General features: G+C 42.6%; 1 long non-coding RNA gene across 1 annotated transcript in view; it reads left to right on the top strand.

The window, feature by feature from the left end:
• LOC308589444 overlaps positions 1 to 25,588 on the top strand; it is a 142,137-nt gene that overhangs the window by 79,233 nt on the left and 37,316 nt on the right. Inside the window, exons 4-6 of the long non-coding RNA XR_014009250.1 lie at positions 6,333 to 6,524; positions 22,908 to 23,113; positions 23,214 to 23,282. This is a non-coding gene — a long non-coding RNA (uncharacterized lncRNA). The remainder of the gene's footprint in view (positions 1 to 6,332; positions 6,525 to 22,907; positions 23,114 to 23,213; positions 23,283 to 25,588) is intronic.

Genomic DNA, 25,588 nt, shown 5'->3' with positions numbered 1-25,588 from the left:
GAACTTGCTGCAAGACAGACCCAAAAAAGAAAATAACAGAACACCTCTAGTCATCACATACAGCTCCCAAGTTAAAACAGTACAATGCATCATCAGAGATCTACAACCTCTCCTGGACAATGACAGTTCTCTTTCTCAAGCTCTGGGAGGAAGACCTTTCATTGCCTACAGACAGCCACCTAATCTTAAACAACTCCTAACCCACAATAATACTACAACCAGACTTAACACGGACACTGGCACCAGAGCCTGCAATAAACCCAGATGCCAACTTTGCTGCCACATACACCCGGACAACACCATTACTGGCCCCAACAACATCACACATACCATCTCGGGACTATTTAATTGTTCATCGTCTAACATTGTGTATGCCATCAAATGCCAACAGTGTCCTTCAGCTCTCTATATTGGACAAACAGGCCAAACCTTACGCCAAAGAATAAACGGACATAAATCTGACATCAAGAATCACAAAACAGAGAAACCAGTAGGAGAACACTTCAATCTCCCAGGACATTCTATGCAAGATCTCAAAGTAGCTGTTTTACTACAAAGGAATTTCAGAAATAGACTGGAAAGAGAAGCTGCTGAATTGCAACTCATTACCAAACTTAAAACCATGGAGAGACCTGGTCTGAACAAAGACATTGGATTCTTATCTCATTATACATGACTAGCCATTTTTCACCTTCTCACCCCTTGCCTTTTTCTGTAAGACCTATTGCAGTCATTAAGAGTCGTCAACAGGCTCATCTCAGCTATCTGCCAATCTCCCATTCCCACCACCCTTCTGAGTAATACCCCTCCCCACCTTCTCACTATATAGAAGGATCTGGCAACTTCTGTTTCAGTGTATCTGAAGAAGTGTGCATGCACACGAAAGCTCATACCAAGAACTAACTTAGTTGGTCTTTAAGGTGCTACTGGAAGGATTTTTTTTATTTTGAGAAGGTTGTGTAGTTGTTTATCTATTTGACACCTGATGAGAGGGCATTCCACAGGATGGGCACCACCACTGAGAAGGCCCTCTGTAACCTCACTTCTCACAGTGGGGAAACTGCCAGAAGGCCCTCGGAGCTGGATCTCAGTATCCAGGCTGAACGATGGGAGTGGAGATGCTCCTTCAGGCATACAGGGACAAAGCCATTTAGGACTTTAAAGGTCAGCACCAACATTTTGAATTGTGCTTGGAAATCTATTGGGAGCCAACGTAAATATTTTAGGAGTGGTGTTATATGGTCCCAGTGGCTGCTCCCAGTCACCAGTCTGGCAGCTGCATTCTGGATTAGATGTAGTTTCCTTCAAAGGTAGCCCCACATTGCAGTAGCCCAAGCGGGAGATAACCAGAGCATGCACTACTCTAGCAAGACAGCGCATGGGCAGGTAGGGTTTCAGCCTGCGTACCAGGTGGAGCTGGTAGACAGCCGCCCTGGACACAGAACTGACCTGCACCTCCATGGACAGCTGCGAGTCCAAAATGACTCCCAGGCTGTGCACCTGGCCTTTTAGAAGCACAGTTATCCCATTCAGGACCAGGGAGTCCCCCACGCACGCACGCCCCCTATCCCCCAGAAACACAGCCATCCTTTGAAATGTGCACTTCTCTGAATTTTGTGATGCAGTTCTCCAACCAAACAATTTTTTAAAGGGTGTATTAAGGAAAATGGGCATAAAGTGACCCACATTAGTGAAAATAGCACGAAAGTGTATTATATTAGGGGAAATTGCTTCACAAAACATACACATGTGTGTGTTAGGCAAAATTACAGACAAAAATGTGTGTTAGATATTTACACTGAAATGCCAGTGAATTTTCATAATAAACTGATGTGGAAATGTGGAGAACTGAGCATGAGATTGGAAAAATGAGAATCTGACAAACTACTGTCAGATCCACATACAGTTTCAGCTTGAAATCCATGACCACAGCCAGTCCTGCAATGATACAAGGGGCCACCTAATTCACTATTTGATAGTTGTGAATTTGAAAATCCCAGAGTGCTGAAGTTAAAGACACAAATAAAATCCTAGGACATTTTTCTTTCCCCCACAAAGTTGGTAATAGGTTCACAATTAATCATTTCTGTCTTTAAAGATGTGCCTTTCCAGCAAATAAAGTTTTATGTCTTTCAACACCCAGAGTAACAGGAAGACACTTAGAAAATTGTGGGAAGGCATCCAATCATCAAAGCACCTCATATCTGATCAGATGAGAATGTGATAGATTTAAAAGTTACTGAAACATTAAAAAAGCAAATACATGTTAACAGTTGTATGTAAAGCTAAAATGAATAGGAACTTATTTCCCTTTCATAAATAACATTAACACCAGCTTTTTTGTTCAGTTTCCTTGAGAACATCTATTGTACAGTCCTACCCCTTAGTTCATCCTTATTCTTGATCTACTCTACTGTAATGGAATTTTTACACAGAATTTCCCATTCTTTCAAAGATCAGCCACAAGGGAAATATTTTTACTTTTCACCTCTAGGGCACATGTTAGAAAACTAGGATGGGGAAACCATTTGGCGAGGAAATAATTGTTTTTATCTTTATATGACAACCTTATTTTAAGGCCCGATTGATTTATGGTTGTTATTAGAAAATCATTTGTCAACTTAAGAAGAAAAAAATGCACATGTGTGAAACAATGGGGGTTAAGCAGGTCTCTTTCGAGGCGCATCAATCCATTTGCTAAAGAGCAAAAGCTTGTTCTATTCCCGTTCAAGGACCCTTCATACAATTATATCATATTGCAACCAGAAGCAGGTGGTGAAATCATTTTACCCCATAGCCTCAAGAAAGGAATCCAAAAAGGTCACATTTGAAAAGGTCACTAAACCACTGAATATATTAGTGCTTAAGGAAGGTGCTAATGGGTTTCAACATAGAAAGTTCCAACAATAATGATAAGAAGGAAGAAACAATGCAGCTCAAAAATTGCACTCCTTTCCCCAATATATCTACATTTTAAGCATTTGTTGCTGCTTTGGTACTGACCATCAGATTGTATGAAACATTGCATTTTGGTATTGTTTTCACTTTGTTTTTAAATTGTTGTACTTTTTTATTAGCTGGCCTACGCTGTTACAACAGGAACTGTGGGCTATCAGAAAATAAACAACAAAAACCTTTTGGCCTTGTTAACTCATTTTAATGCTTCCAGAAGAACCCAAAAATCAAAGGATCTATGGCTAGAGCAACATCTGCTGCCCATTTAATAGACTCCAGTGAAAAGTTGTCAAGTTGAAATTCATATGCAGATTTGACATTGTTGGGCTTGGACTGGAATGACTAGACCACAACTGAAAGTATCTGACCCTCTTTGTGAGTTTTTGCACACTGTTCAACTTACTTGGCCAACTTCTTGCTAGGTTATTACACCCACTAGGACTGGGTAGAATAATAGAGTAATAGAACTGTAGAATTGGAAGAACCACAAGATTCATCCAGTCTAACTCCCTGCAATGCAGGAATCTTTAGTCCAACATGGGGCTCAAACCCACGACCCTCTCTACTCTCATGCTCTACTGACTGAGCTATAAGGAATGTTGACTGGCTGTTGCTTGCATTTGTGCTCTGCATATCAGTGGGGCATGCTTATTTCTTGCACTGTTGGGCCTTCTAGCCCAGTGTTTCCCAACCTTTTTTGGGCAAAGGCACACTTGTTTGAGGGAAAAAAATCTCGCGGCACACCACCATTACAGCCCCGTGACGTCAGCGCGCAGCGTCACGCCGGGAGGGACGCACGAAAGTGAAAGTTTTCAATTTTTTTCCCTCCCCCTTGCCGGGGAACCTCCAAGCTTTGGGGGTGGGGGGGGAGGAGGCAGCAAAACGAGGGACTGAGGGACGGCGGCAGCTGAGGCGGCGGCGGCTGTTGTGGTGGTGGCGGCGATAGCGGGCGGAGAAGGGGGCGGCGGCGGGGCCGAGGTGGCCGGCGGCGGCGGGGGAGGCGGCGGCGGGTGGAGCAGGAGGGCGGCCGAGGCCGGTGAGGGAGTAGGGTTGCCCGGGGCTTGAGGAGCCGTCGCCGGGAGTTGCTGCTGCTGTTGTTGCTGCTGCTGCCCGGACATGCCGGCCTCCTCCTCGTCCGCTGTCTCGCGCTCCTCCCTTTTGCACGCGCTGCCCCGCCGCCGCCCCATTGGCTGGGTCCTGTCAGCTGATCCTGTGTGTGTGTGAGGGGAGAATGGAGAGAGAAACCTCGGCACCACCACCGCGGAGCCGCCCCCGGCTCGACGCGGATCCTTGCCGCCGCCGCCTCTCACTGCCCGACTCGCCCGCCTCCCTCCCACGGCACACCAGCCAACGTCTCACGGCACACTTGTGTGCCGCGGAACACCGGTTGGGAAACACTGTTCTAGCCTACAGTAAGACAGCACTTCATGCAGCAACAACATCCTTTCCCAAGCCATACCTGTCAAATGTTGTTTGGGATTTGCACTTAAGTCTCCATCCAACACCAAATCTGAGGTTCAGATTTTCTTTTGAGGGGGGGATTTGCACTGCTGCCCACCTTCAACTGATGGACAGAGCAATTCACCAACAATTCAGACTAAAGTATAGAGGCCAACCTAGAGCATTTTCACACCTGAGGCTTAACTTGTGTGTTCCTACATCCTACAGATGCTTCCTACAGGGAGCCAGTGTGGTGTAGTGGTTAAGAGCGGTGGACTCGCAATCTGGTGAACCGGGTTCGCATCTCCACTCCTCCATATGCAGCTGCTGGGTGACCTTGGGCCAGTCACACTTCTCTGAAGTCTCTCAGCCTCACTCACCTCACAGAGTGTTTGTTGTGGGGCAGGAAGGGAAAAGAGAATGTTAGCCGCTTTGACACTCCTTCTGATAGTGATAAAGCGGGATATCAAATTCAAACTCTTCTTCTTCAACATCATCTGGTTGGCCACTATAGTAACAGGATGCTAGACTGATGCAGCATCTGATACAGTGGTACCCTTGTTCTCAAACTTAATCCATTCAGGAAGTCTGTTCCAAAACCAAAGCATTCCAAAACCAAGGTGAGCTTTCACATAGAAAGTAATGCAAAATGGATTAATCTGTTCCAGACTTTTAAAAACAACCCCTAAAACAGCAATTTAACATGAATTTTACTATCTGAGGAGACCATTGATCCATAAAATGAAAGCAGTAAACAATGTACTGCAGTCACACAATTGATCGATCAGTAGCTGAACTGTGTTCCCCACAGTCACAAAAACAAAACAAAAAAGAATCGCAAAAACAAAAATGCAAAATAAATAGCAAAAACAGACAGACCTCAGCGTAACACTCAAATCAGAAGTGTAACGCTCAAAACAGAGCACGTTCAGCTTCCGAAAAAGGTTCGCAAACCGGAACACTTCCGGGTTTGCAGTGTTTGTGTACCAAGCTGTTTGAGAACCAAGGTACCACTGTATTCTTATGCTATGTTAAGCTTTTGAGTTCTCCTCATGTCATTTGTCCAGTTATTGTTCATGAGGAAAAAATGGATGAGAGGCATTTCTAATGAAAAGGAACATTTTGCCAAATGTAGGTTTTATGTCTGCATTACATACCTGATAAAATGGCTCTTGCTCCAAAGTGTTGCATGTGGAAATGTACAAAGTCTCATTCAGTCTGATCCAGGTTGCTCTTCATGGGAAGGAATGATACGTATATTTCAGTGCTCAGAAGCGCTATGTATCTCCATTCAGTTTAGCAAGGGAAGTTTTGGGAATTGGAAATGGAGATGCACACCCGCACACCCACACACAACTTTCCACAGTTTATTGCATTTGTATCCTATTCCACTTCCAATGATGTTAACGGCTATGTTTCACACGTACCCACTGGGGTGAATGAAATTTAGTATGTTGGTCAAAAAGGCACAGTTCCTAACACAACAGTGTTAACATTAGAAAATGGGACAGAAGTGTGCAATATTCCTCACATCTGAATGTGCCCTTAGTCTGCCAGTGAAGGAAGAGACTTAAGGCAACTTTCACCCTTCATTCCTTCTGCTTGGCAATGCCATGAGTCACCTGCTTACCAGCTTCAAGTCCGTTTTCTGGTTAAAGAAGCAAATGGTTACTGTAGCAGCGAGCAAGCAGGGAGGAGCAAAAATAACATATCAGCTTTTGATTTGCTGGCCTGCTAGTAAAGAAAGTGTTGTGATCTCCCCCTTTCACATTGTGTATGTATCATCTTGGGTAGTACGTGTAGTTTTAAGACAGCTAATAAAAAAGGAACTATGAAAAATGTGGTACTGAAGGTATTTGACAGCCAACATATAGAAATGATTTGACATTATTGCATAGAAATCCCCGAAACCATCAGTCCTCTGTTTTGGGTTGCAGTTAAAAAGACAAGCTGGATAGTTACACTCATGAACATAAGACACAATGGCCATCAGGAGAAGAAATATCGGTTCTTGACTTGAACACTTTTACATTGGAAAAGGGCTGGGAAAGATTTCTGAAGAAAAAGCATTTATGGTGTCAAAAAAGCAAAGACTGTGACTGATGAAATCATACAGACACATACTGAAGGTAATGTGGCGATATCAAATTGTTAGGCAAATTTGGAGCAAAATGCTAAAAGTTAACAGGCAAACAAGGTAGAATTTGGCAATCTACCCGTAAATAAATAAGCTATTTCTCTTTTTGTGAAACTTGTTTGCTAAACAGCATGGTAGATGTATGCACTGAGCAACGCTAGTCCTAGAAGGAGTTACATGAAGAATGTTTTCATTAAACTTTTTATCTTCTCTATACAAATTAAATTGGGACTTCTACTCTGGGTTAATGAGGGTACGCACAGGAAAGTGATGGATGGCTGGTGAAAGACCCTGTGTGAGAGGCAGGGATGCGAAGATCTCCCGGGGTGGGAGGCTGGGAGAAGAAAGGTGCGAGAAGGGTCCACCCCCTTCTGTGAGACGGGTTGAGATCTGCCTTTGAGAGAAGGGCTTTCTAATTTCTCCCCTTTTTTTCTTCTTGCTTTTTTCTTTGTTTTTAATTTTTATTTTAACTTAGTTTGTTTTTATTGCCTGATATGATAAAAAAGTGCAATGACAACTTAAATTGGAAGCAACGTTTTTACCATAATTTGATAAAAAGTTGATGGAGCTCCCAGGTGCTCCCTCTTCTCTGCTCACCCTGAAAACTCAAGGCTTTGGTTCTATGAGATAAGGGCTGCCTTCAGATGTGGGGCCTATTGTGGTAGTTTTACTGCTTATAATGCCTGTGCTTCTCTTCCAATTTTTCTATTGTTCCTTTTACACTGCAGTATCTGTTGTGATATGTAACTGTGGCCTTTTCATTGATATACTGCCTCATCGTGCTAAAGAGCGGAAAAGAGCTGTATGCCAGGATACAGCTCCTGATTTTGCCATGTGAGCGTCACTGGCATGATAATAAAAATGGCAAAACAGAAAACTGCTTTTTCAAGTTTGTGGGGTTCTCAACATCCCCCTCCCCGAAACAAATTAACATGGGAATGAGTGCTAATCTTCTCCTAGATTCCATTCTGTTTCCTGAAGAGGCTTTTACCATGTGTCAAAGATCACATAAACATAATAATTAACAGGTAAGAAAACATCAGGAAGATGGAATGAAGTGCCCTCTGAATGCAGCCAAGAATTGAATGTTGGCTATTCATTAAACCTGTTATGATCTTAACAACAGCACTACACAATTTCCTTAGGGTTTGCAGGCAGTGGATGCTGTGAAATGACATAGCCGTTTTTTTAATCATTCTGGAATTGGGGTGGGAAACAAAGAAAAATGAGAATTCAATGAGGGCGAGCTTGGCCTCAGAGTCTGCTGGTGTCAGCGACTGAGGAGGGGTGTGTTGCCGCCTACCCAAGAATGCCCCATGGATGACAAAGAGGAAGAAGACTTAGATCCGGGACAGTGGTGGTGGGATATGGGGGACCAGTCTGTGGAAGGAACAAGCTGGGAGATGCTAGAAGCAGGGGGTTGAGGGAGCATGGGGGTGGGTGGAGAAGAAGAAAGCTGTTCCAGGACAGGACTGGATGCTGAGAGTCTCAATGCGAGTGCAGACTGACAGAGAGGCAGAAGCCGTTTCTATTGCTCAGCAACTGGATGGTCCTGTTCCAACTAGCTCTCCTCATCCACTAACCCCCAGAATGAGAAGAGTCCTGCACATTGCTGAGCAAAGGGCCAGACAGGCCAAGAGGGGAAGCCCTCCCTCTCAACACAGTTTGCAGTGAGTGAGGGTGCCAGAGAGGGGAAGGAGGAGCCAGACGCCAGTTACTGCAATGTCTTCAAGTAAGGGAGACAAGCCTAGAGAAACTCTGTTGTGTTTTTACTTCTGTGAATAAAAGTTCATTGCATTTCACATCTCAAGTCCTTTTCCCTGACCTGTGGATGACCTGCATTCTCTTGGCAGCCCCTTGACAGCCAGGCCTCTGTATCTGCAATGCTCTTTGAAGATGGGAGACAATGAATAATAAAATGGGTGTGTTGGATGTTGTGTCTGATCGACATATTGCAATTTTCATTGGCTATTTTCTGTGAAGCAATCTTCAGATCCATCTTGAATTTCACTTTAGGCAATTCAGTGCTAACGTAGATTGTGCAACTTCTCCCTCCCACCAAGAAGTTTCACTAATCTGATCTAGGGCTGCCAACTTGAATAAAATATTTTTTGGCAGGGAACCAGGTAAGCCGCCCCCCCCCCCGCGAAATTGATCACAAAATGTGGCACACACACCATTTGAATGGCAATGCCCATAAGAAAAAATTGGGGAGGGGGTGATCATCTCAAATATGGGGTGTGTGTGAAGGTAGCTTAGCCTCTAGGAATTGGCTCTTATGATCTGATCAAATTTTGTTGGCTTTCCTCAAAATTCCTGTCACCTTCACAGGAAGGAACATGAAATTTTGAGGCACTGCTGATTTATTTTTTTTTATAGTGCTGAAGGCAATGCAACCCAAAGACCACTTGAAAGTATTTGCCACAGAATAGCTCTCTCTCTCTCTCTCTCTATATATATATATATTACAGATGAACCTATTGAGTGTTAACTTCTGCAATGAACTATTCTGCACTGAAGCATTAAGATGGGAGGGCACAAGGAGAAGGGGACGACAGAGGACAAGATGGTTGGATAGTGTTCGCAAAGCTACCAACATGAGTTTGACCAAACTGCGGGAGGCAGTGGAAGACAGAAGTGCCTGGCGTGCTCTGGTCCATGGGGTCATGAAGAATCGGACACGACTAAATGACTAAACAACAACAATTGTGTTTTAGGAAACTGACCATTGCAGTTAGTTTCTTTTATTTTCTCTCAACTTTTCTTAGACAGTTCCCTCTCACAAGGAATCTGGCTGCATCTCCTAGCTGTAGGCTTTCGGTCAAAGATTTGGCTGATTATTTCAAATTAATACACAATCTCTCATTTGTACAACAGCAGGCAAGGTACACCTCTCCTCTCTACCTTTTTAGTATGTATTAAAACCGTTTTATCTATAAAATGTCCAAAGTGACTAATAGCATCTGAAACCTGAAAAACAGGGCAACAGTAATAATCATATCAAAGTGGCAAACAGCAGATAAAATCCAGAAGCAGGCAGTCAAGAGCTAAAATATTATAGATATTTAAGATAGGCCAGCAGAAGTTTAAATTTTCATGGGGCAGCCTCAAAATCTAAAACCAAGAGGATTACAACAACTTCAGAACAGAAAGGTCAACTAAGTGAGAAGAATTGGGAGTTTTGCACCGGCGGAGTGCCCTGTAATCCCACTATCACCTAACCTGTTGAAAATATGAACATCCTTCCCCCTCTCTTTCATTCCTATCAGGGATGGAGAGATCATAGCCCTGCAAATGTTGCTGGCTACAACTCCCATCATCATTGACCATTGGCCATGCTGACTGATGGGAGTTGGAGTCAAGCAATATCTAGAGTGCCACAGGTTCTTCATCCTGTCTCTATAGTTCACAATGAATTTCACCCAGGAACCATCTGAAATGCTTCTATTTGATTTATTCCTATTGAAGTCCAGCACACCCTCCTTTTGGCTAGTAGAATGTCACAGTAGTGCTGAGTTTATTATTAGTCATTCCATGGCTCCAGGAAGCAGCCCTTGATAGGAAAGCTCAGCAAATAATGGATGGCACATAGCACATATTTGTATAAACACTGCTGATCACTCACAAATGGAAGAACGGAGGTGGGAGCCAAGTGTGGGTAAATAATGATATCAAATGAGAGTCAACACATTTAAAACACAAGGAAGGTCATGGTAAACCACAGTTACGTGGGAGCACAGCAGATAAGAAACCGAGCAAGTGATTATGAAATATATCAAAATAGCAGCTAGAGAAGAAGCAATATTGTAAGACTAATGCGTTTCCCACTAAAATGACAAGTTCATGTTTATATAAATGCTGCTGTATAGATGGGCTTTAGGTAAAGCTGAAATGGAAATTCTCAAATCTTCAATATTTGGGAATTTTCAGATTTTGGCCTGAACATATTCATATGGGAAACCTTCAAAATCACATTTTGAATGTGACAGGTTTAATTCAAAGTGTGAATGTTTTAGATTTCTTGGCGTCCCTCGAGTGTTTCAATCTTGGCAGGCAACCATTGTGAAATCTCACAAGCTGTCAGCTGTCAAATATTAATTACTATAGCATGTTGTCTACCCTGTGCTGTATGACAAAAAATGCACATACCATGACGTAACTATCAAATACTTTGCAGTATTAAATGCTTTTGCATGCCAGCCACCATATATAGCACACCACTGGTTTTCAGAGTGTCTTCAGATCCCATAAACATCCCTAGAGATGACTACAGTTTCTAGAAAGATGAAGGCATTTGTTTAAAACAGTGGGGTGCAGAAATAGCTACCCGTTGCGCTACAAGCAGAAGGGAAGTGGCATAAAAAGGAAAAATGGGGAGAATTCAGGAAACTTTCACTTACACATACCTTTTAATACTCGCTAAAATTCAAACTTTGGAAAAAATTCTATGCAGCACTAGTCCTCTTTGTTGAGATCTAGACAGTAATTCTCCCCCCCCCCAATATTATAGACTAAGCCCTCAGGGCTAAATTAGGTGTGTTGGTTGTGTAAATTCATGTCAATAGAAGCCAAGAGTACATCTGGGGGAGAGGTAGGAAACTGTTTTTAACTGTTTCACACCCTGCTATAGTCCCAACATCATTTCCCATTTTGAAGCTCTTTGAAGATTTAAAGCAAGGATCAGCAGGGGGCCAGACCACTGTCCCTCAGACCTTGTGGCGGGTGGACTATATTTTGGAAAAAAATAAAAATGAACTAATTCCTTTGCCCCACAAATAAGCCAAAGATGCATTTTGTATAAAAGCACACATTCTACTCATGTAAAAACACCAGGTAGGCCCCACAAATAACCCAGAGATGCATTTTAAATAAAAGCACACATTCTACTCATCTAAAAACACGCTGATTCTCGGACCATCCGTGGGCCGGATTTAGAAGGCAATTGGGCCGGATTCGGCCCCCGGGCCTTAGTTTGCCTACCCATGGGTTCCAACCAGCACCAGTAGAGGCCTCGCTTGAAATGACAATAGGAGCTTCAGAGAGGAGATTTTTGTTGAGGCCATGGCAGGGAGAGAAAGAGTTAAACTTAATTGTGAGTCAACAAGGTTTGGATGTTGCTATTAGGTACACACTACACTATCCCCCCCCCCCACATAGAAATGCACCTGTCAGTTTAATTTTGGGGGTCTGCCTTGGTAAGGTTTAGGCATTCATGGCAACCCAAACATGCACATCTATTTAAACATACACGCATACAAACAGTGGCGTAGCGTGGGGGGTGCAGGGGGGCCGGCCACACCGGGCGCAACATCTGGGGGTTAGGGTTAGGGGTGCAAATCCACGAGTTAGGGGGCGCAAATCCACGGGTTAGGGGGCGCAAATTACTTGCCTTGCCCCGGGTGCTGACAACCCACGCTACGCCACTGCATACAAACATATGTATCCCGTGCATTGTACACAATAATATGCATGGTAAGAAAGGCATGAAAATAATATTCACTCAGGATGATAATCATGGGGAGGGGTCTTTGCTGCCTGCCCCCGACACCTGCTGTGGTCTTTATACCTTACAAGCTCTAACACCATGTACTCTGAAGGTGAAGAGGGGCCCAGTTGAACCAATAGGCTGTTTCCCTGTGCTATAGACATTTTGCACATTTCCATATTGAACATCACAACTCAGCTCAAAAATCTGTTGTGGTTATACTTGCTCAGCATTTCAGAGCAGGGAGACGTAGGGGGCCCTTTTCAAGCAGCTCCTAAAGCAGTCTGCTGGATTATCTATACCACTTCCCTTTACACAAAGACAACCCCATCCTTGTCCACGTTACATATTGGACGTAAAATTCTTTCCCTGCGAGACTAACTTTTCTTTTTGTTCTGCCTGAATTCTTGTCCTCTGAAGTCTCAGATTTAAAAAGAGGAGAGTTCATTTGGTATAATGCAGCTTCAAAAAGAAATCACAGTCTGTTTCTCCATTATAAGCAGGATTAAGAACCGCAAAAAATGAGCTAGTCCACTGCGTTTACTCCTGATCTTCCAACTGCCTAGCTGAGAAACAAGACAATTGTCATCTCTTCATCCTCAGTTTTAAGTCTACAAAAGTCTTTAGCATAAGTAATATGTATTAAAGTGTCAATAAACTGTCTGCAGTATTTGAGGCCTAGTTAGCATTTTTATTGAGCTCCTTGTGTTAGCATTTTCTGAAATTGACTTTTATTAATTACCAATTTAAATCCATAACTCGGATAGCACAGGTCACTAGTAAGTGGGTCATTTCAACATTAGATGCTTTTACCAAGAGCAGTGCTTAAACTTCAGCAGATTTTGCTGGTAGCAATTAAAATAAGCATGTACCATAGCCTATTTATCATGGCAACTAGACAAGTTTAAGACATTTACATGGTGCTCTTGATGAAAGGTAGCCTTCCACCCTATGGCTGTTGTTCAATAACATGCTCATTTCCCATAATCGAGCCTAATTAAGGGAAACTGGTTATTTACCTGTCAGTAAAGAGGGGAAAAATAATTTTGAGTGTAAAATGCAGCCTGGGGAGATATAATTGCTAAATTCTTGACTGGCCTCCATGGGAGATTTGGTGTGGAAATTATTGATATTGTTCAATTATGCTAGTGCCACACAGTGTTGGATTCCATTTTAAAGGGTTGTCAGCATTTCTTCTTCAAAGCTTAGCAGCAAGTTGTATTTATAAGGCTGCAAGAGAAAATTTCACCCTCCTCTAAGAAAACAAAAAAAGTCAATATAGAAGGAAATGTTTGGAAGCTTATTTGAAAAGAAGGACAGTTTTAGTCTAAATGTCTCTGTTTTATTCCCATCCCATTTCATTCTTTCCCCGCCATCTAAAAGGTCTCCAAAATGACATTCAATACTCAAATCTTGAAATATGAAAACTCATTTATATGCTACCTTTTGGCCCTCAAAATGGCCCAGTGTGCTTTACGGCATTAAAAACTGACAGTCTAAGCAAATAAATGACAGTGCGAGCCTATATATCTCCACACGGAAGTCCCATTGAGTTTAATGGGGCTTACGTCCAGGTAATGGAGTACGGAATACTGTTTAAGACTCCAGGCCTATTCTCATTTACCTGGTAGTAAGCCTCATTGAACACAAGGAGACTTACTTCTGAGTAGACATGCACAGGAGTTTAGTGTTACTCTGTTTTAAAAAATCTAAAGAAAATGAAAGCAAACCTATAAGAAATAAACAAAGCCATTGTAATCCACAGGCAATGATTCCTCCCTCCCTCCCTTTATCAAATTGGCAACGGAAGCTGATAAAGCCATGGGATCCATGAGGCCATCTTGGTTGTGAGTCCTGGGAGGGTTGACTGACTCCAGCTACAAAAGCTGAGGCTGCTGAACAGACTCTTGGGGTATTGTTTAGGGGCTTTTGTTGCTGTTGTTAATATTATTTGTTATTTATATTTATATTATTTGTTATTTGTATCTTTATTTTTAGATCTTATAACGATTGGTTCTCTCACACACATCCAGAAAAAGAAAAAGACCACATTGGCTTAGGGACAAGGGTGGAGACAAAATCTGTTCAGTTGGCATTTCTTCCTTAGCATAGAGAGGTTCTAAATATTTAAAGAAATTGATAGGAACCTATCTAATTTGCACTTCCCAAAGCAATATGCAAATGGAAATGTAGCAGTCCTTCAAAATGTGCACTTCTCTAAATTTTGCAATACAGTTCTCCTGCCTAAAAGAATTTTTGCAAAAAAGCATATATTAGGGGCATAAAATACACATTAAAATGTTTAATGCTAATGAAGTTTCCTCCACACTTTCCTTATAAGTTGATACGTAAATTAATTTAAGATGGGAAGCATGAAACTGCGAAAAATTTGACAGATTTATTGATTCCCTACTTAGCCATACTTTCTAGAGATTTTTAAAGGCCAAATCTTCCATCATCCCCATTCCTTTTCATTGTGTCATATATTCTACAAATGGTCAAACAGACTGTGGAATATATCCAAGAAGTTTGCAGGTCATCATTGCTTGTTTGTTTGTTTTTAAAAAGAAGAAAATTTCACAAGAATCTCCATAGATTCCACTCCAATTGGTATCCTCCTGGTGTTTTTGACCACAGCTCACAACCTCTCTAAACCATTGGCCATTCTGGCTGGGGCTGGTGGAAATTAGAAGCCAAAATCATCTCAAGGGCACCAGGTGGGGAAAGATGCCCTGTGAGGTAAAATTTATCCAATATTTTTTTTTTTGCCCTATTTTCTACGTTTGCATTACAAGACACACACCCCCCCCCAAGAAAGAAATATGAGGACCACCCCTCCCACAAAGCAAACACTCCCAACAAATTACATGGTGGGGGTTTTTATGGGGGTGGGCGGTGAGGAAGCAAAGCTTTATGATAGTAAATACTGTACACAGGTTTTTATGCTTCCTGTATAAAATGTACTATAGAAATGTAAAGTACTTATTATCTTGTTTTTTGTATTTTGACTTGTGGGATAAACCTCTAACTGATTGTCTTGAGAAGAGGTATAATCTGTTACACTCGACTAACAGTACTATTTCCTTCTTTCTTATCTTGTATTTGGTCTGTTCAGACATGTTTGTTCTTCTTGCTGATCTTTTAAAATGTGTTTAGCAAAGTAAATGATGGATGGATTCTATTAATGTTCTTTAAGTTCACGTGAAGTTTGCGGCGCACTTTTTCTTTCTGCGTGCCTTGACGTTGGGTTGTGTGTTTTCAGCTTTCTCAATAGCGATAAACAGAAGTTAGCCAACTGCTTCCTTGGATGGAGATGCACTCTCCCTGAGGGAGCAGGTACACAGCTTTGGGGGGGGGTGCTTCTGGATTCAGGTAGCCCCAGGTGGCCAGGAGACCCTTTACCAGCTACACCTGGTATAGTAGTTATGACCCTTCCTGCAGCAGGAGAGCTTGAGCACAGCAGTGAATTCAAGACTGCAATACTGCAATGCATTCTATCTGGGGCTTCCCTTTCACTTGATCTGCAAGCTGCACTTAATGCAGAATGCTGCAGCACAATCGCTGACAGCGGTGAGGCTGTGGCCTTCATCTAGACTTCCTTTTGTTATTGTTTTTAATTAAAGATTTTCTGGAGTTCCACACTTTCTAGGCACAGGTCTGGGCTTTCCCAGCAGGTTTTATTTTGTCCCAGTGCTTTCTCCATGAAAAACTGCATTCTACTGCTAAATCAGAGCAAACAGCAATCTGCGGAAAATGTGACTGTCATTTGCTTCAATTCAGCAGTAAAATACATATTTTCCTGGCAAAAGAACCCAAAAAAGTGGGGGGAAATGCTCAGACATGGAGCTTTAAATCAAATCAAATCAAATCAAATCAAATCAAATCAAATACCTTTATTGGCATCACAGTATAAAACATTTCAGGTCACTGGGATAATTAAAATGACAAGGGTGAAGCTGTTGAGAGTCATAAGACCACACTGTGATCGTGTGCACTTAGATATTCTGCTATGCCCTGTCTGTTCCCCGAAAAGGATGCTTCATTGGGAACCCTTTTGGGTAAAATTGTGGCTAAGAAGGAAGCTACTAAAGCAGTGATATCTTTCTCCCGATCTGCCAGGAGAAACCTCATGGACTTCTTCTCAGAGTTATAGGCCGGAGGTCCAACATTTTGACATGGAGCTTTCAAACCTGTGCCTAGAAATGTAGCACAAAATGAATTCCTGTCTGCATATTCAACTTCTCCCCAAAGATCTGAACTGGTTGCCCATTTGCTACTGGACCAAGTTCAAAGTGTTAATGTTAGTAAAGTCCCGAACAGCCTGAGACCATTTTACTTGTAGGAACACCTTTTGCTCCATATAAGTCCGCTTGGTCGCTTCAGTCTGCAAAATTAGCATGGTTAGAGGTCCCACAAAAATACCCATTCCACACTTGTAGGAATTCAATCTTTTAGTGTCGCAGCACCTACATTTTGGAATTCCACTGTATTCCTTCTGGCCCCTGCTTAAAACATTTTTGCTTGGAAACATTTTTCTTGATATAGACCTGATACATCTCAATTATCTATTCATATACGGAGTATATAGCTTGGTAGACCATGAGTAGAGACAGCTGTGGATACCCTATAACATTCCAGACTACAGAAAATATTTCTCAACTGAAGAAGAAACAATCAGAGGAGAAAGCTTAATATATGAGTGCTCTGTGCATATTTCACTCTTAATCTGAAAATGATCGACTTTATCATCTTGTTCAGAGGAAGACAATCACAAACATTTGCCAATATTGCTGAAATATCAACTGAATGGTTTTGCTACAAAACAGTTCTTATTTAACAAAGCTACCGCCTCTTCCTTCAGCATGGCAGATATAATCTCATTGTCATTTGTAGGATCACCTTACACTGAATACCAGTTCAATCTGTTACTGTTACAGTAGAAATGAAATACTCATTCTGCACTTGTAACAAATTGAAGCATTCATACAATAGTTGCACTCTTTCCAAAATCCTTTGCCGAGGCCATTGCAAAATAGCTTCAGCCATGTGTTTGACAGGCCATCCTTGGCTTGCATCAGCTACAGCAGGCAATAGCAGAGAGGTACAGTGGTACCTCGGGTTACATACGCTTCAGGTTGCAGACTCTGCTAACCCAGAAATAGTACCTCAGGTTAAGAACTTTGCTTCAGGGTGAGAACAGAAATCGTGCTCCGGTGGCGTGGCAGCAGCAGGAGGCCCCATTAGCTAAAGAGGTGCTTCAGGTTAAGAACAGTTTCAGGTTAAGAACAGACCTCCGGAACAAATGAAGTTCTTAACCCGAGGTACCACTGTAATGGGAGAATAGGAAGTGGTACCAAAGTAAAAATTTCCTCCTCCTGCCCATGAGATGGAATAAATGGCTGCTCACCTCTATAGCCTCTGATGCAATAAATACCTCCCAGGACTGAAAGAGGCAAGGCTTATGAAAATCCAACCAGCCACTTATGAAAGCTTTTGCTAATTTGCTTTTCCATTATTCATTCTAATTAAGGGAAATTTGAATATACAGGTACACCAGAAAGAAGAGGATTTATGCTTGACATCTCTTTCAGGTGGCTGCCTAGGATCTTGGGGAGTCCGACAATTCAGGATTAGGCCAGCAGATGGAAAGGAGATTTGCAATCTTACCAAAAGGCTAAGGAATCTACTAATGATATAGAACAGCCTATCATCACCGATATCCCAAAATGGAGACTAAATTTAAAACTGGTCACCACAGATGTGTGTTTATGGTGTCTGCTGCACCTGGGTAGAAAAGATATGTCAGTATCTTTTCAGTCCCTACTTAAGTTTGTTGCATGAGGACAATGATTAAAATTTTATTAAAAATTTGTTAACAACAATAAAAAACATTTGTTTCATTACATATTTTCAAAACAAAGAGACAAACAAAAAAACAAGCAATATACAGTTTTTGCCCACCACCAGATGGGACTTATTTGCATGCACATAGATTTAAAACATTTTTCTTTGCTTGCTCACACTTCAATATGTGTGTGTGTGTGTGTGTGTGTGTTTGTGTGACCTCCTCAGCTTCTATGTAAATTCAGTAATGCAAAGTACACCAGGGTAGATTGGCAACTCATCTCTCTCATATGTTTATCCAAAGCATAAATGCCATTTATGCCAACTTCCTTTTAACTTCTGCAATGTTTATTACACATAATTTCTCCTATAGAATAGGCTGCTGTACAGACATTCCCTTCCCTTTTGTAGGGATGAGTTGTATCAGAGCACTACAGGATTAGCAAGGACTGTATAGTTTGAGAGCTCTTTGAATCTTGCTCTGATAAATCCTCAAATGTCAAGATTAAAGGGCAGAACTTCAGAAGGTAGAACTGCCAAGCTCGTCCCTTGAAATTATACCTCTGCCTGCTTCCTATACCTCCCCCCACCTCACAAACCTGGGTTATGGGCATCTATCACGTTGGTGGTTCCATAAAAATTTCTCCTAATCCTTCACTTCACACACCTCAACCATCAGATCCCTTTCCTGGCTGGTGGCCCCAGAGGCCAGTCCCGCTCTATAGAAATAACTTGATGATCCCCACTGCACCAACAATTTTGCATGCGTCTCTGGCCAGCCATTTTCCCCATCTGCTGTCTCAGCAGCCAAAATATATTTCTTAGCTATTAAACTAATCTTTACTGGCTTCACAAAGACTTGAATTCTACCTGGCTTTCTTCTGTTGGGTTTTTAACGGATGCTCTGGTTTGTTCAGAACTGCAGGCAGCAACCACGTGCAAAGACCAGCCCACCATCTTTCAGGGCATAGAGGGGGGAGGCTCGTGTGATGTTATTTCTTGTTGAGCTACAGATGTATTGCTTTAGCTGGAACCGCTGAATTTCTTCAAGACTGACTACTGTCATCTCTGCTTCAAGGATATATATCTGCTGCATATTGCAAGCATGCTGTCCTTTTGTTGCTGTTACTTTTGTCTGGAATAAACCACAGCACAAATCATTCTACCATAGCAATATAAATCAGCCTCTCATGGTCAACAAGCCTAAGAGACTGAATTTCAACCAGAGAGGAGGGGTGGGGGAGAGAGAGAGAGAGAGAGAGGGAGAGAGAGAGAGAGAAAGCTTACTTCCCAGAGAGCAAGTTGTTGGCATTTATCTTAAAGGATTGTCCATTCCAAGTAGCTAAGATTAATTTTATCTTACGTAGCATAAGCTAGGAATGGGAAAACTGTCTCCTCCAAATAAACTGCAAGTTTTGGAGAGGATAGAAAATCCAGGCCAAATACAAGCTATAAAGAAATAGAGAAATAATACCTATGAAGCTTACGTGAACTTGCCTTCTGGAGTCAATCACCGATAAAGTTATTTTCCCCCCTGGGATTATGGCAGGGGAGGAAACGATAAGCTCATTTCCACACACGCCACCATCCCAATTACCCCCCTCCTTGGAGATACCCTGCTGCCTAGTGGGAAGGCGAGGGGAGGGGCACGGTGGCAGGGTGGTACCCGCGCAGTGGCAAGGGCACCAGATTGGCTCCGCTGGCGTGTTTCCTCCCTGCTGCCTCATGCTTCCCGTCTCATCAAGAAGCAGCGACTCAGCATCCGAGAGGTCAGGTGAGAGCTGCCACCCTGACCCTACCCCACAATCTGCTACTGGTTTTAAGACTATGGGACGTGAGCCAAGAAATCATTTGGTTTGAATTTTACTGCAGCCGTGAACGGCCCTGCTGCTCTCTCTCAGCCACCCATCTGATGCATAAGGGTAATAATACTATCAGACCTTACAGAGTTGTAAGGTTTAATGGGCTAATGCCAGTGGAATGCTTTAAATACAGGAAAAAGTTAGTGGGAAAACATTGCTGTAGGAAGTTAGGTGTATGTTCAAAAGATGGGGTTAATGGGACCAGAAGCCATAGTGTTTCTCACCATTCAACATAGTGGAAACAGTATTCAGATCAGCCCCGTATGAGCAGTCAGGGCACAATTCCAATTCCTTACTTCCACACGTAAAAAATAGCTTTTCATATCCCACTGATTTATCAGCTAAAACGATGGTTTGGTACCATTTTCTTTATGAAATGGTCACATTCAGACACTGGGTGGTTTCTGTAAGGTGCTTCTTTTCCCCACAACTAATTTTTTAAAAAAATAAATATGTCATTCTGTAACTGTTAAGTACCATGATTTAAATCACACATTTACAAGTTGTTCCAGTATTACCGAAAGACATTATTGAATTAACATATTTTACTCTGAAAATTCACTAGGGATTTATGTAAAAGACATTTGCATTTCGTACTTGAGTGCTTCCCAGTCAAAGCATTTCTTTTATTTCATATCTGAAATATAGTTTGCCCAGCTCCGTTGTTGACCCATTTTAAATATGGTCATTCCTGAGGTATCTTAATGGGAAAATCAGACTTTTACAAACGTTTTGTTTTTAACCTTATAGTATAATACCTTTGGCTCCAATCTGGAGAATTTTAATCTTTCTTAATTTCCATTTAAATCAATGGGGCAAAAGTTCGTTGCAGTTATGGCTGAAATGAAAAGGTTTGTGCATTTTATAAACGGTTTCGTCCCCTGAGAAAAGCACCTCTTTCAGATAATTTGGAGGGAGAGTTCCTAAGGATATAGAAGTATTCAAACAAGCATTCTGTGGGGACAGGCTTTGATTTGAACAGGTATGAGGAAGCCAGGTCCCTGCTTTGCCAAGACGACTGGGCTATCACTTCCGGCTTTGCTGCACTGTGCTACAACTGGGACAGCCAAGGTGGAAATGAAACAACCACAGGGAGGGGGCACTGGTCTGGTTGCCTTAGCAACAGGGGTATTTCTCTCTCTTCCTCCATTCATTCTAAGTGAAGGTAATGCAGTAGGCCCCATTTGCCCTCTGTGCCACTGGCAATGGGGGGCTGAAATGGTATCAAGAGAGAACTAATTACCTGTGTGCTGATTCTTGTGAAGTTAAAACAGCTGCATCCATGCAGAAGAGGGAGGTATCAGGGGAACGTCAAAATTTGCAGAAATACAGACAATCCCTTTCAAGAAGGGAATACAGTCAAAACTCGCGTTACAGATGCTCCATGTTGCGTTTTTTCGGGTTACAGACGTGCCGAAACCCAGAAGTACCAGAACGGGTTACATCCAGGTTTCGGCAGTCACACATGCGCAGAAGCACTAAATCATGCTTTGTGCATGTGTAGAAGCACGGAATTGCAACTATGTGGTGGGCCAGACTATATTTGGAGGGTTAGGGGAATGAATCAATTCCTATGCCCCACAAATAACCCAGAGATGCATTTTAAATAAAAGGACACATTCTACTCATGTAAAAACATGCTGATTCCCGGACCATCCGCAGGCCGGATTGAGAAGACGATTGGGCCGCATCCAGCTCCTGGGCCTTAGATTGCCTACCTCTGTTTTGGTTGAAGCTCCCACATGATCACAGGACCATGAGCCCTGCCACAAACAGGAAGGTGAAGGGGATATACTTAAGGAGGCACCGTGGGCAGGCAGATATTGAAGGAATCAATATCTGAGTGACAGAGCAAGGCTTTGGCTGTAGCTAGGAAGAGGGTAATTTCGACTCCATTTAAGGCAGCAAAGTACAGTGGTGCCCCGCAAGATGAATGCCTCGCAAGACGGAAAACTCGCTAGACGAAAGAGTTTTCCGTTTTGGAGGTGCTTCGCAAAACGAATTTCCTATGGGCTTGCTTCGCAAGACGACAATGTCTTGTGAGTTCCTGCTGGTTTTTTCCCCTCCCCCCTTTTTCTAAGACGCTAAGTCGCTTATCAGCTGATCCGATCAGCAGATAAGCTGCTAAAAGCCGCTAATAGCGCTAATCCGCTAATCCTTCAATGGGCTTGCTTCGCAAGACGAAAAAACCGCTAGACGAAGAGAATAACAGAATGGATTCTTTTCGTCTTGCGAGGCACCACTGTAGCTTGTGCAGCTTTAAAAAAGTGCAGCTTTTTAGAATGGCTTAAGCAATAACAGATCAGGGGGAACGGGGCAATGAACAATGCAGATGTTCTCAAAGACATTTTGGTCCCCTCAAATGGTAGATGTGTAATACAGGGTTTGACATAAATTGATCCACTGATATCATTAGCAGTTAAACATGATGTCATTTCTCCAGATTGTCACAGAGATCTGTGTCCCCGTTTTATGCTACAAGTGGGCTAGAGTTATCCCCTGATAAAAGCTTCTGGTTGCCTCTAGGAACTGCCTAGCTTATAGGTTGTCTTCAAGCTACCTAGGGGTGATGTACCAGTTATTTCTTGCTACAGTAGCCTATGGCTAAAATGTAATAAGGACATATTGTCACTGCTGCAAATTTTCACCTAAGGTGAAAGTCAAGAAGAATTTGCAATGGCTACTCTGGGGAAACCACCTATAGGGATTTTGAGGAAAGTCCAAAGAGTCTTGATAAGAATTGCAAAAAAAAAAAAAAAAAAATCCTCAGAGAGGCCATTGCCATCTGTACTGTGGATCAAACTCTGTGAATCTCTTACACACACACACAGAGAGAGAGAGAGAGAGAGAGAGAGAGAGAGAGAGAGTGAGAGTTTTCTGTGGGCAGGACCTGCCGCAGTTATTTCAGCACCAACTTAATCTTCATCTGATACGAACACAAAGGTCTGATCCATGCCAAGATGTGCGCAAGCTTTCAAAAAGTACTGCAGTAGAGGCAACTTAACTACCTGTGACACATGTGCATGATAAAAACGTACGAAATCTTGGAGCTTATGTAGCAGACTGAAAGAGGGCTAATAATGAAGGGTAATAGGATGAATTACATAAAGGTAACAGGTAGTATTAATATCAGGGAAAGCTTCCTGACAATTATATCTATTAGCTTTTACTATAATCTCCTTAGGGAAAGTAATGAAGGCTCGTTAGCTCACATCTTCAAGAATATCCTGGACACTACACAGGAAGATATGGCACGGGAAGAAAACATGATGGATGAGAAATAAAAAAAGGTGTTGGTCCACTTAAGCCACTTCTACCCACTTCACACTCTAAGCACATGGATTCTGCACTAAAATCCTGCAGCCAAAAAATCAAGGCATTCTGAAAAGCGTAAGTTATGTTCACTAAGCTATTTGACTATATATTTGTCCTTGGCGGGGGGGGGGTAGTCACAAAATGAATTTCTTTTGACACAGTTCATTATATACAGTTGCAGCCTTTCTGAATACTCACATATCTGAAGAAAGTTGCAGATCACTTCTAGGAAGCAGTTGCCCAGGTAGGCACATGAGAGCAGAAAAATAGCCAGATTGTACAATGGTGCTGGGATAAAATGAAGCCAAGTCTTTATTGGCACCAGCAGGCAGGGTAAGGGTTGGCATGGCATTAGGGCCAGGTTCAGTTCATCATTTCAGAAGTCCCAAGAGGATCCGTTGGGTTTGAACTGCCCCAAACCTGTTTCATGGGAGTCGGCCAGTGTTGAACCTTGTCGTGGTGCAAGCCAAGCCAGCAAGTTGTCATGGTCAATATTGCCCTCTGACCTCTTACGAGGGGCCCTCTATACTATGTTGATCCTTCCCAATGTCATTACTGTTGGTTTCTGCTTTCCTTCACTGTGCAGCGAAAGGGCTTGTCACGAGACAGGTGTTTACATTCCACAGTCTGTACTGTTGGAGTTTCTCACGGGAAAGGGAGGCTGGATGTGACGTACACTGGTTTCCTGTTTTTCACTGTGTGATTCTCTCCAAGCTGTTGAGGAGAGAGGATGCATTTTCTGCTCCGGCAGAGGCAAGATGTTTTTCTGTAATATACCAGCTTTGAACTGTAAATAAAGTAATATAGAGTATGCAGCACGTACTCCTCATCCTTCCGCTGGGCACGAGACTCTGCTTTAAATCAACAATTACATCCTCATACAATGTTCTTTACCTAACAAAGCAAGGCCATAATTTCACTGAGGGAAAGTGGGGGGGAAACCCAACCAAGTGTCTATCAGGTTTAGAGGGGAAAACCAATTCTTAACAGCCCGGTTAACCAGTGACCCAGAATTGCTCAGTGAAGGCTCTAACCCGAGGGTGGGTGGAAAGCTTTAAAGTTCAAGTGGCCCTAAGCTGCAGGGGAAGTTTTCCCCCTCTCCTTTGCAAGGGCTTATGAGACAGCTTTTTCCCATGAGCCCATCACACAGACAAGACACTGGGCAAAACTTTGCCCAGTATTTTACTGCAACCTGTGGGCCACAGCACTGCTGGGCAAAGGCATCTTGCACTTACTGGGCATGGAATGAGGCCTCTAAGCAAATTATACAATTGTGATGGGGGGCTGAAGTTGGCGTGGAAGGGGATGTTATAAATAAGATTAAAAAATACATAACACAATCAAATGTTGGGTACCATATCCATAGGGAATGAAATATCAACATCTCCATACAGGGTTGGTGGAGAAATTAAATTAGGTTTGCACATTCAGAAGTGTGTATTAGGAGAAATTCACTCTATAAAGTTGTTGGCTTTTCATGTGGATTTTTTTAAAAAAGTGCAATGTATTGTGAATATAGTGGAGGACCAAACGTAAGATGACAGCTTCACCCATCCTTATCTCCATATCTAAGGATCACAGCACAAGAACAAGGAAAGCACAATTCCCACTCCCTAAAAGATGTGACTTCCCCAAGGACTCTTCACCTCCAAATTCTGTTGCGCTGCCCCCTTATTGCATGTTTTAACTCTTTAGGGTTGGCTGGTCCACTGACCAATCTCCAAATGGAACATATATATCTATAATATTTTATAGAAGTAGCTAGATGTTGAAACAGAATGCTCCAATGGACATATTAATCAACAATATTTCTGTGATTGAAGCAGCAGGAAAAAATTGCTGTGACAATCAAGGAAATTGCTGTTGCTCATGGGCCAGTTCATGCCGCCTATATAAAAAAACACCCCTCCGTTTACAGTGGCCTGTTAGGCACAGAAGTGTGGGGGAAGTAATATATGAGCTGTTATAACCACATTGGCAGATGCTGCTTCACAGCAGTCATTCACACAAGCTGCGCTATCATACTCTCAAGAATCACTGTCAATGTATGAGCAGTGATGACTGGCTTATATCCTCCGTATGTGTGTGCGTCTGTCCACTGGCCAGCTCTACACAGATGATTTTAGAGCATGTGAATGAACTCTGTGTGCATTGTCTCTTAGCTCCTGCCACTTTAGGGGAAGGGCCATGGCTCAGCAGGAGAGCACCTGTTTTGCATGCTGAAGGTCCAAGGTTCACTCCCCAGGGGATTGGAATGTCCCTTCTGAAAACTGGAGAACTGCTGCCATTGCTTAGTCCTTGTATACAGTTCCTGCTTTCCACCTCTCACATTGGATTCCCAATTTAATGGTTAGAGTGCTGGACTAGACCTGGGGAGAGTTGCCATACGTCCTCTTTTCTAGGACACTCCCCCCTTTTTTCATTATAAGAGTCGTCGTAGAGATCCATAGTTAAAAGTAAAAGGTAAGGGTAAAGGGACCCTTGACCATTAGGTCCAGTCGCGGACGACTCTGAGGTTGCAGCACTCATCTCACTTTACTGGCCAAGGGA

Source organism: Podarcis bocagei (assembly GCF_964188305.1).
Source record: "Podarcis bocagei genome assembly, chromosome: 6".
In the NCBI taxonomy this organism is placed as follows: domain Eukaryota; kingdom Metazoa; phylum Chordata; class Lepidosauria; order Squamata; family Lacertidae; genus Podarcis; species Podarcis bocagei.
Note: the sequence above shows the minus strand (reverse complement) of the source record. Positions and strands in the feature narration are given on the sequence as shown.